The sequence below is a fragment of the Macrobrachium nipponense genome, chromosome 31, assembly GCF_015104395.2.
Source record: "Macrobrachium nipponense isolate FS-2020 chromosome 31, ASM1510439v2, whole genome shotgun sequence".
NCBI classification, from domain to species: domain Eukaryota; kingdom Metazoa; phylum Arthropoda; class Malacostraca; order Decapoda; family Palaemonidae; genus Macrobrachium; species Macrobrachium nipponense.
This window is the reverse complement of record NC_061093.1, coordinates 56,850,853-56,863,352: the sequence shown is the minus strand read 5'-3', so window position 1 is coordinate 56,863,352 and position 12,500 is coordinate 56,850,853. Positions and strand designations below refer to the sequence as shown.

Sequence of the window (12,500 nt, the reverse complement as noted above, 5' to 3'; positions counted from 1 at the left end):
TTTAATTTTCAGTAATAACCTAAGATAAACATTTACCTTTTCAGTAATAACTAAAATAAATGTTTTTTAACTTTTCAGTAATAACTAAAGATAAATATTCAACTTTTCAGTAATAACTAAAAACACCAAAATAACTTAAACGAAGAAGCCTTTAGGATAACAAATAAAAAAATGCACCTAAGTTTCTTCGGCGCAATCGAATTTCCTGTATAATCATGGCCACCGAAAACAGATCTATCTTTCGGTGGTCTCGGTATGATGCTGTATGAGCCGCGGCCTATGAAAATTTAACCAAGTCCCTGTGTAGTGGCCTGTCCTCTATTGTTCCCAGAGACACGATTATGACTAACTTTGACCTTAAATAAAATTAGGACTACTGAGGTTAGAGGGCTGCAATTTGGTATGTTTGATGATTGGAGGCTGGATGATCAACATGCCAATTTACAGCCTTCTACCCTCAGTGGGTTTAAGATCTGAGGGCGGACAGGAAAAAAAAAAAATAAGTGCGGACAGACAGACAAAGCCGTCACAATATTCTTGTACAGAAAACTGAAATCAAGTTAGTTACGTCCCGTACGAAATTTTTATCAATATTCTTCGATCTTGCAATCAACAAAATAATAATATATCTACCAAGATGACTAAGGTTTCTCTCACTATTGAGAGCACCTTTGCAGACGGGCCATAATCCTCTCGCGACCCCAAAACTCACGAAAATGACTCTGCAAATCTGACCAGATGTTATATATATAGCTTAACATTTGAAATTTGCCAAAAAGAAAGATTTTTTTTTTCGAGTATCGACGAAGTTGCAAGAAAATTTCTTACTGTCACTCTGAGCTGGGCAGGTTTTTTTACGAGACTTTTACCTATGAGAAAGCAAGTTTGGCATTTTAGTGAATTTAGCAATGTCGTGTATTGAACGTGGCATAAATACATAGTCATTATATGTATGGAATAAATATACATATGTATATATAATATATATACAATATAGATTTATATATACATATAATATATATCTATTTTATATATATAATATATACCACTTTATTTATTTTTATATCATTAATAATATTATATATATATATATATATATATATATATATATTATATATATATATATATATATCATATATATATATATATTTTATATATATATACAGTATATATATACTTATAATATACAGTATATATATATATATATATATATATATATATATATATATATATATAATATATATCACGAAGGAACTAGTAGGGAAAGGCATCCTCATCTAATAACAGTTTATTTCAACGCCGACGTTTCGCGACGAATTCCAAGTCGCATTTTCAAGGCTAAAAATATATAAAATTTGCGAACATTTATACTCAATTTGATTTAATTTATATTAAAAATGTAATGGCAACAGCTCTCAATAGAGTAAAAAGTTAAAAGTTAAAATTCAACAGCACCTTCAAAGGCAAACACATTACAAGTACAGGACTTAACTGAAATCTTAGAAACAACCTACCTATACAAAAGAAAGAGTAAGACTAACAAAAATAAGTAAAAACAGAGTGAGGCAAACCAGCTGCCCAAACTACGCTATGAACAATTTTCCCAAAGAGGACGTTTGGGGTGTTTAACGACGGTACGGTCTTTTTGATAATTATAGATTCTAAAATAGTTCAGGTTGTTGTTGTTCCGCAGTTGGCCCAAGATAGGAAAATCCTTGCTGTCAATATAGGTTTTGCATGTTTTTGAATGATTACGAATATTAGATTGTTCCGGATTAGATAACGTACTACCTGTTCTATGGCTTATGCCCCTGTGGGAATCTATTCGAGCCCTTCAGCTGGTGTATATTCCAAGCTATACTGTACTCTTGAATTTTGTTCCTATATATAATAATATATAAATATATATATATAATATATATATATATATATATATATATATATATATATATAGGAACAAAAATTCAAGAGTATAGTACACTATACGACCTGTCAGTACCATTGTACCATTCGAGACATTAAACTGAATCATATTTCCTCTCATATCGGTGTTAATTATAAAATGTGCAAGTTTGCTCTCTCTCTCTCTCTCTAACTGTGAAAGTCATTTCTCCTCATATTTCATAAATTACCGCCTTCTCGTCTTTCCTGACCTAACTTCTTGCTGCTTGACCTTTAAAAAGGCCATTCGACCTTTGCATACACACACAGAGAGAGAGAGAGAGAGAGAGAGAGAGAGAGAGAGAGAGAGAATACTGATCTGCAAGAAGATTTACATCAAGGCTCTGACTTGGTAGATGTTGAGACAAAGGAAGAGCTACAACAAAATTTACATCAAGGTATTAATTAAGCTGAGAGAGAGAGAGAGAGAGAGAGAGAGAGAGAGAGAGAGAGAGAGAGAGAGAGAGAGAGAGAGCGCTACAACAAAATTTACATCACGGAATTGAGCTGGTATATGCTTGTGAGAGAGAGAGAGAGAGAGAGAGAGAGAGAGAGAGAGAGAGAGAGAGAGAGAGAGAATTTATACACACCAAGTCATCTCCAATCACATCTGCCAATCAGAGAAGGAAGGACAGAGGCAAACAGAAACTGTAACTATGAGAAACTACAATAATCAACGAACGGAAGAGAAACAGAAAAGAAAGAGAAAGGACAAAAGAAAGGAAAAGTCGCAAGAAAGGAGTAGATAATAAAGCAGCGGGGAAGGAAGGTACGAGAGGAAATTGATTTCGTGCAAATAACAGCAGCAAGGAATGAGGAGGAGGAGATTTGTGGTAATAAATTAAAAAACCAACAGATATAATCAGCAGAGAGAAACGAGATGTGAAATGACTAAGAGTCTTATCACCTGATACAAAAAGGGGATGAGAAGATTAGAGGAGGATTCGCGTGAAAAAGAGAAAGAGAAAAAAAGAGAAAGAAGAAAAAGAGAATGTGGGTAAAGGTAGAGTAATACTTCGAATTTTGAGACAAGGATACAAGACACTTTCTCATTTTTTTTTTTTTGCTTGGAGAAGTGCGTGCTTTTATGAATGCTTTCTAAGTTCCGTTACTACTTTTCGCATTACTGTCCTTACTTGATATGGAAAGGGGAGTATTACATAATACTTATATTACCCATCCTAACCTCAGTAACATGGCTTGACCAATGGTCAAAAGTACAGCTGATTTCCCCTTGCTCTGGAAATCTGTTTTCCCCTGTTTTCCATTATCTCTGGGACCCTCTATCCCTGGAGCCCCAATGCCCTATGGTAACTAACCCAATCTAACCTAACCTAACCCCAGTCCAACCTAACATAACATAACATAACCAAACCCAACACAACCCAACCTAACCTAATCTAACCAAATGACGAAAATGACATACAGATCTCCACAAAAAGTTTTGACAAGTGCGGTTAAGAGAACTCGGTTTTACATTATAATTACTCTTTTTCCTGAACAGGCAACCAGACAGGCGTGTGTTATGCAATACAAGTTTAAATGTACTTCATGTTACTGTCTGATACTACTACACACACACACACACACACACACACACACACACACACACATATATATATATATATATATATATATATATTATATATATATATGTATGTATGTAGTATGTATGTATGTATGTAACAATGTAATGACGTCATATTCCCATTTTATTTAAGTGCCACTTGGAACACGTAAGTACAATGCCCTTGAGCTGGTGTATATTCCAAGCTATTAGTATGCAGTTGAAATAAACAAAATAAAGGCTAGACACAAGGAAAATAATGGTGGAGGAGGAGGAGGAGGAGGAGGAGGAGGAGGAGGAAGGAGGAGGAGGAGGAGTGGTCCCAAGCCTTCCTTGGCGTAAGAAGAGAAGTGCTCCTCCATGTCCTAGTTTCCCTTTGATGACCGAGGAAGGATAATAACCACCTCAAACACCTCTCTCTCTCTCTCTCTCTCTCTCTCTCTCTCTCTCTCTCTCTCTCTCTCTCCACTACTCAGTCACTGAGACATAACCCAATTCCCTGCTGAGAGCCTGAGAGCTTGTTCTGACACCTTAGTAAAGGCCATTCGAAGATGTTCGACCCAGTCTCCAGAGACCATCCGAAATCCCAAATGTTCTAAAAGATGTTTTGCTATTTTTTTTTATTATTTTCTTTCCTCTATCAATCTCAACACACCTAATTACTCAGAAAATTTTCAGCTATTATTATTATTATTATTATTAAATTATTATTATTATTATTATTATTATTATTACTCAAAACCTGAAACCTATTCATATGGAACAAGCGCACCAAAGGGGCCACTACTGACACTGAAATTCAAGCTTCCAAAGAATATTATGGTGTTCACTTCAAAATATCAACAGATGGCCATATGAAATACAATAATAAGAGATCAGTTATTAGAAAATTAAAACTAAACTTATACATTAATAAACGTATGTATACATAATGTATGTATGTGTACATATAGTATGTATATATATGTGTGTACGTACGTACGTATGTATGTATGTATGCATAAATAAAATCCAAGGCAACTTTACAATCATTAACTAATACCAAGCAAAATAATAATATTAATAATAATAATAATAATAATAATAATAATAATAATAATAATAATAATAATAAGATAATAATATTATTATTATTATTCGCTTGCTATGTGGTTTATGAAACCATAAACCACATAGCAAGCGAAATGCCCGGCACTAGCACAGAACCAGTACAAAAAGAGGCATGATTCAGTGGCAAAAGCCCTCCACTGGAGCCTGTGCAAGAAACATCAGCTACCTTGCAGTAATAAGTGGTACGAGCACCAACCTGAGGGAGCGATAGAAAACGATCAGGCAAAGAGCCTCTGGGACTATGGTATCAGGACGGATAGGGTGATACGTGCAAACAGACCAGACGTGACGTTGATTGACAAAGTCAAGAAGAAAGTATCACTCATTGATGTCGCAATACCATGGGACACCAGAGTTGAAGAGAAAGAGAGGAAAAATGGATAAGTATCAAGATCTGAAAATAGAAATAAGAAGGATATGGGATATGCCAGTGGAAATCGTACCCATAATCATAGGAGCACTAGGTACGATCCCAAGATCCCTGAAAAGGAATCTAGAAAAACTAGAGGCTGAAGTAGCTCCGGGCCTCATGCAGAAGAGTGTGATCCTAGAAACGGCACACATAGTAAGAAAATGATGGACTCCTAAGGAGGCAGGATGCAACCCGGAACCCCACACTATAAATACCACCCAGTCGAATTGGAGGACTGTGATAGAGCAAAAAAAAAAAAAATAAATAATAATAATAATAATAATAATAATAATAATAATAATAATAATAATTCATTTGGACTGAAGATGAACCCAGAGAAGGGTTCGAAAGCTTTTAAAAAGTGTTTAAAATTATACAGGAACCTTTAACATTATTATTATTGTGTGCCCTTGGAACACAATATAATAATAATAATAATAATAATAATAATAATAATAATAATAATAATAATAATAATAATAATAATAATAATAATAAACATAAAAAACCCTTTTGCATGAGACGACGCAGTATATATATATATATAATATATATATATATATATATATATATATATATATATATATATATATACCCAGAGTAAAAACAAGGAGTGTCCCTCTTCATCCCTCAGGGATTTCAAAAATAGCAGGAAAAAGGGAACACCAGGACAACGACGTCGACCTCTCCGCCGGCTGATTATTATTTTCTCCCTCGAGAAGAGGAAGAGAGAGAGAGAGAGAGAGAGAGAGAGAGAGAGAGAGAGAGATTCTTCTGGAACTTGGACCTAAGACCTTCGAAGATCTCGGCACTTCCCCTTTAACGAAGAAGAATAAGGAGAAGGAGGAAGAGGAGGAGCAGGAGGAGGAGTAATGAAAGACGAAGCAAATACTAAAGAGAAGTATTATTATCGTCATTTCTATGCACATTTCCAATTTCTATAAAAAAAAAAACATTAATTCCAATTACCTAAAAACACCTCACTTTTTCATATTCTCTCCCTTATTGCCTTCTTCCTTTTTCCTCCATTTTTTCTCTCCCCACTTTCCCCACCCCCACAATCTCATTCCACGTCCCCAGATGTGGCAGGTCGCTTAATCCTTCTTTTTTCCGCGAAAGTCGAATTTCTCCTCGAGTTATCCCTAAAATCGCCCTCGAAAAGAAAACGGGAAACAGACGATGACGTCATGCGGGATGTGTACGAGACAACTTCCAAAATTAACGTTTAGAAAACTGCACTCAAACTTCACTCAAAAGCAACACGAGAAACTTTTATTTTTTTTAACTGGTAAAATTTCTAATCAGCGAGAAAATACGATTGTCTTCTGTATCTTTTCTAAGATTTGTCCCCCTCGTTATTTTTCAAGTGGAAGAGAAAGAAAGAGGGTTATTTTTCGAGTGTAACGAGAAAGAAAAAGGGTTATATTTAGCTGTAATCTTTTCTTTTATCTGCAAGACAGTAAGATTAATGTTTTGATTGTCCTTCTAAAGTGTAATGAGTGCTTGTCATGGCGGGGAAATAGAGGTTTCAGTTTATTTTTAAAAAGTCAAACGTCTGATGATGCTGACTTAATAATTAATCGCAGTCCTCCAATCGACTGGGTGATATTTATAGTGTGGAGTTCCGGGTTGCTCCTGCCTCCTTAGAGTCCATCACTTTTCTTACTTTGGTTCCCGTTTCTAGGATCACAAACTCTTCTGCAGATTCCTGGAGCTACTTCTCAGCCTCTAGTTTTTCTAGATTCCTTTGCAGGGATCTTGGGATCGTGCCTAGTACTCCTATGATTATGGGTACAATTTCCACTGCATATTCCATATCCTTCTTATTTCTATTTCAGATCTTGATACTTATCCATCCCTCTCTTTCTCTTCAACTTTGGTGTCCCAATGGTATTGCGCATCCATGAGTGATACTTTCTTCTTGACTTTATCTATCAAAGTCACGTCTGGTCTATTTGCACGTATCACCCTATCCGTTCTGATACCATAGTCCCAGAGGATCTTTGCCTGATCGTTTTCTATCACCCCTCAGGTAGTGCTCGTACCACTTATTACTGCAAGGTAGCTGAGTTTCTTGCACAGGCTCCAGTGGAGGGCTTTTGCCACTGAATCATGCCTCTTTTTGTACTGGTTCTGTGCAAGTGCCGGGCATTCGCTTGCTATGTGGTTTATGGTTTCATTTTTCGTATTGCACTTCCTACATATGGGAGAGATGTTATTTCCGTCTATCGTTCTTTGACATATCTCGTTCTTAGGGCCTGATCTTGTGCCGCTGTTATCATTCCTTCAGTTTCGTTCTTTAGCTCTCCCCTCTGGAGCCATTGCCAATTGTCATCGCTGGCTAGTTCTTTAGTCTGTCTCATGTATTGTCCATGCATTGGTTTGTTGTGCCAGTCCTCTGTTCTGTCTGTCATTCTCTGTCTCTGTATATTTCTGGGTCTTCGTCTACTTTTATTAGTCCTTCTTCCCATGCACTCTTTAGCCACTCGTCTTCAATGGTATTATTATATTATTATTATTATTATTATTATTATTATTATTATTATTATTATTATTATTATTATTATTATTATTATTATTCAGAGGATGAACCCTATTCTTATAGACCAAGCCCACCAAAGGGGCCACAGACTTGAAATTCAAGCTTCCAATGAATATGGTGTTCATAAAAAAAGTAACAAAAGGTAACGGGAAACAGACAGACGAGATGAGTTAATAGAAAAGAAACAATAAATTAACACATCTATCAAATAAGGTAAAAATATATTAAAATATTTTAAATATATTCTAATATATTGTTCGTTTTGAACACGGGTCTACACACGAATAAATATGGAATAATAAGTATCTTATTGGCGTACAAGCATAACAAAATGAATTTATATAGGCATGTTATTGGCCAATAAGGGTTTCTGGTTGATAGGGCAGCCCACTACTGGGCTATTACTGAGAGAGAGAGAGAGAGAGAGAGAGAGAGAGAGAGAAAGTTAGCCTTTCCTCATCTATTTTCCTTATCTTTCCTGGAAGGATACAGCGCATGACGTCACGAGCCCTTCCATGACGCAACGTCTGGACAAATTTCGCCAACCTCAAGAAACGCCCAGCTTTCTTTCCTCCTCCTCCTCCTCCTCCTCCATGGCTATAAACACTACGCAGAAGAAAGCGTGGAAGTGGGGAAAATAGAATTCTAAAAGGTCAACGACAGGAATAAAACGATCTCTTTCCAAGACACGTTGAGGCAATTTCGCCCAAAATTGGTTGAGAGAGAGAGAGAGAGAGAGAGAGAGAGAGGGAGGGGTTTAAGGTGTACATTCGAGTTATACTAACAAACTTGTTTTTATCGTGGGAGGCTTCACAACAAAAAAATAATTCACAGTAAAATGGAGAGAGAGAGAGAGAGAGACCTTACAGACCTACAGACCTTACATCTTGTTCGGTTGCCCCAGGTCCCTCAGTGTGAGGCACCTCTAATGTCTACCGAGAGTTGCTAGTACATCTTCCGGTATATTTTGCATCTTCCAATCTTGGCATGGTCTGGGATGCAGTTTAGATATTTGTCTAGCTCATCTTAAACACATCTACGCTCACTCCTGATATATTCTCAGATGAGCTGGCAACGCATTGAATAGACGCTGCATTATCGATGCTGGTGCGTAGTGGATTAATGTCCTGTGTGCTTTCCTTATTTTTCCTGGTATAGTTTTGGGGCACTATTAATCTACCTCTGCTTGCTCTTTCTGATATTTTTAGTTCCATGATATTTTCTGCTATTCCTTCTATCTGTTTCCATGCCTGAATTATCATGTAGCGTTCTCTTCTCCTTTCTAGACTATAATTTTAAGAATTGTAGTCTTTCCCAGTAGTCTAGGTCCTTAAACTTCTTCTATTCTAGCTGTAAAGGACCTTTGTACACTCTCTATTTGTGCAATATCCTTTTGATAGTGTGGGTACCATATCATATTGCAATATTCAAGTGACTACGAACATATGTTTTATAAAGCATAATCATGTGTTCAGCTTTCGTTGTTTTGAAGTGCAGTAACAACATTCCCCATTTTTGCTTTACATTTTGCCAACAGAGTTGCTATTTGATCATTGCATAACATGTTCCTATTCATCATCACACCAAGGTCTTTAACTGCTTCCTTATTTGTGATGGTCTCATTATTAGGTCCCTTATATGCATATAGCTTTCTTTCTCTGTCTCCATAATTTATTGATTCAAATTTATCAGAGTTAAATACCATCCTATTTACCTCTGCCCAATCATATACTTTGTTAAGGTCTCTTTGTAGAGCGTTTCCTATCTTCATCACAAGTAATTTTCTCTACTTATTCTTGTGTCATCTGCGAAACTACTCACTACCGATCCTTAACATTATTGTCTATGTCTTCAATCATAATAACAAACAGTATTGCAGCTAACACCGTACCTGCGGCACACCGGATATTACCTTGGCTTCATCCGATTTCTCGTCGTTTGCAATAACTATCTTGTTTTCTGTTGTGTAAAAATTCTTTTAAAACCATCTTCCTACTTTATCCACGATATTGTGTTTTCTAATTTTCTTCGCCAATATATTATGGTCTACTTTATCAAAAGCTTTTGCAAAGTCTAAATAAACCACATCTGTTTCATTTCCGCTTTTCATATTTTTTGAATATGTTTTCACGGTGGACTAACAGTTGGGTTTGTGTACTTTTTCCGGGTACGAAACCATGTTGTCCTTTATTAAACAAATTATTTTTTATTAAATGTTTCATAATATTTTCTTCATTACCCTTTCATACACTTTCAATATGTGATGTTAGACTCACAGGCCTATAATTACTTGCCTCTAGTCTTGATCCACTTTTGAAAGTAGGGGTAATATATGCTAATTTGTGCTCATCATATATCTTGCCTGTATCTACACTTTGTCTTAATAATATTGCAAGTGGCTTTGCGATAGAATGAACTACTTTTCTTTACAAAATAGCAGGAATTCCATCAGGCCCTGCAGCAGCTCCATTTTTAATTTCATTAATAGCCTGACACAATATCAGCTTCATTAATATCTATGTCAGCTAAATATTCACTATTTTCATCCCTTACTCTATATCATTATCTTCATTATCTATTCTAGGGGTGAATTCTCTCTTATATCGTTCTGCCAGTATGTTGCAAATTTCCTTTTTTTCATTCGTTAATCTCCCTTCAATTCTCAGAGGGCCTATTTCTATTCTTCTTTTATTCATCTTCTTCGCATATGAGTATAATAGTTTGGGGTTTTGCTTGATATTTAATAGGGTTTTTTCTTCCAAGTCCCGTTTTTCATTTTCTTTGATTGTATAATCTTTTGTTCTGCATTTTCTATATTACTTTTTAGTTCTATAACTTTCCATGCATTTTTTTCTTTTGCAAGACCTTTTTTCCACTTTCTGATTTTCTGGAACAAGATCCTTCTGTCTCTTGGTATGCATGAATGATGATTTACTTTCTTCTTCGGTATATATTTTTCCACTATTATCTCCAATATTTTATATAATATCTCCGTATTTACCCCTTATGTCATCACTTACGAAAATGTTATCCCAATCTTTGTTTAATTCTTCATTAATTTCTGACCATTTTATATTTTTACTGTAGAAGTTGTATTTTCCAATATCCTTCCCACTTTTTCATTTCTTGCTTATCTCTATTTTCACTTGCTTTGGAATGAAACTGTTAATTCTATTGACATTATGGGTCTGAAATACTCGCATTATAAACTATTATTTCTTTTAAACATAATTCATCTCGTTCACAAATACTAGGTCTAAAGTATTTTCCTTTCTTGTTGGCAGGTGATTTATTTGTTGAATGTTGTATTCTAGTAGCATATCTAATAGCTTTTCAAATTGCCTCTTATCTTCTGCATACTATTACTCTTTTTTATATTGTATAAGTACAACCACAATCTCCTATTCGTTCTTTCCATTTCTACGAAAGGAAAGTTGAAGTCACCAGATAGGAGAATAGTCCAGTCCTTGTGATTTCTACATATATCATCCAATTTTTCAATTATTAAGTCAAAACTCTTTAGTATTAGGAGGTCTATATATTACTATGTTCATCAATTTTCAGATTCAAATTCTACCGCTATTAGTTCACATTCTGAGTTACTATATTTCTCATATATTCCTTGTTTTTTGTCTTTCCCTATATTGCGGTTCCCCTTGATTCCTATTTTTTTTCTATCTGATCTATAAGTTTGGAACCCTTTTATTTGATCATCATTCCCAGTCTCTTGGGAATACCATGGTTTTCACTTATATTCATTATATCTATTTTCTTTTCATTTTGGGTTAGTTCTTCTAAGTACTCTATTTTTCTTTTGAGTTACTCGTAACTAAACCCTGCGCATTCATCACTATGATGGTTTGCGTGTTTTCTCCTTCATTTAATACTGATAGTAATACGGATTTTCCCATGTCTCTTTCCTGTTCTGGTATGTTGTTCTTTTTTTCATTTCCAGAATTCTGACATTAAAAAATCCAACTTTTCCATAATATTTGATCTTCCTTCATCATAATTATTAATTTTGTGTCTGAATCTGCAATTTTCTCCGTCGTCTGCAATATCCTCTTTGCATAATAAATACAGTATTATCTCTTGAGTAGAATTTCGGAGCTGATGCTTTGAAATTTTTTGCTGACACCTCTGCATATCTCATGGTGGTTTGCTTTTTCTCTTTACCTGATATTCTTGATTTCTCTCTTTATTTGTTTCTTTCTTATTTTGGATTTTATTACTTGGTTGGTTATTTATTTGATTATGATTCATGGCTACAGGGTGCATATGATTTGCATTTTTTGTCGAACTTACATCCTTTTCCTTCTTTTAGGTTTTTACATATTTTTGGATGCAGATCTCTTGCAATCATCCCCATATCCATCTAAGTATGCACATTTACCATATATTTCATAGTTTTGACATATCTTAGGATGGTGTGTTTAGTAGTAACATCTTTCTCCAAATCTGCAATTCCCTCTTTTCAAAAGGTTGCAGATTTGTCTTTCTTGTCTATTTTTCCTCTTTCCCGTCATTGTATAGATCTGGGTAGAGCCTCTCGGGATTTGCTTTTCTGTGTCATATCGTAATTTATTTCTTCGTAGGTATGCTGCTTTATTGCCTCATATGTAGTATCAATGAGTATCTCTGCATCCATACTTTTATCTTGTTCTTGTTTTCCTTATTTTTTTCTGTCATTTCATTTTGTTTACTTTTCTTCCGTTTTCCTCTTCTTCTTTTTCTTCTTCTTCTTCCTCTTCCTCTTCTTCTTCATCCTCAACTATTTGTACATTCAATCTTGATTTAATAACATTGTCTATCCATGATAGACATGTTGAACAAAAAATTCTTGTATCTTTTCTCAAATCTTGTATTACCTCAGCACACTGTGGATGGTCGGAATGTTGCATGCAGCACATTTTCTGATTAGGTTTTGT

General features: G+C 35.1%; 1 protein-coding gene across 1 annotated transcript in view; it reads right to left on the bottom strand.

The window, feature by feature from the left end:
- LOC135206993 (tetratricopeptide repeat protein 39B-like) overlaps positions 1–12,500 on the bottom strand; it is a 114,499-nt gene that overhangs the window by 51,616 nt on the left and 50,383 nt on the right. The gene's annotated exons all lie outside the window — the stretch shown is intronic.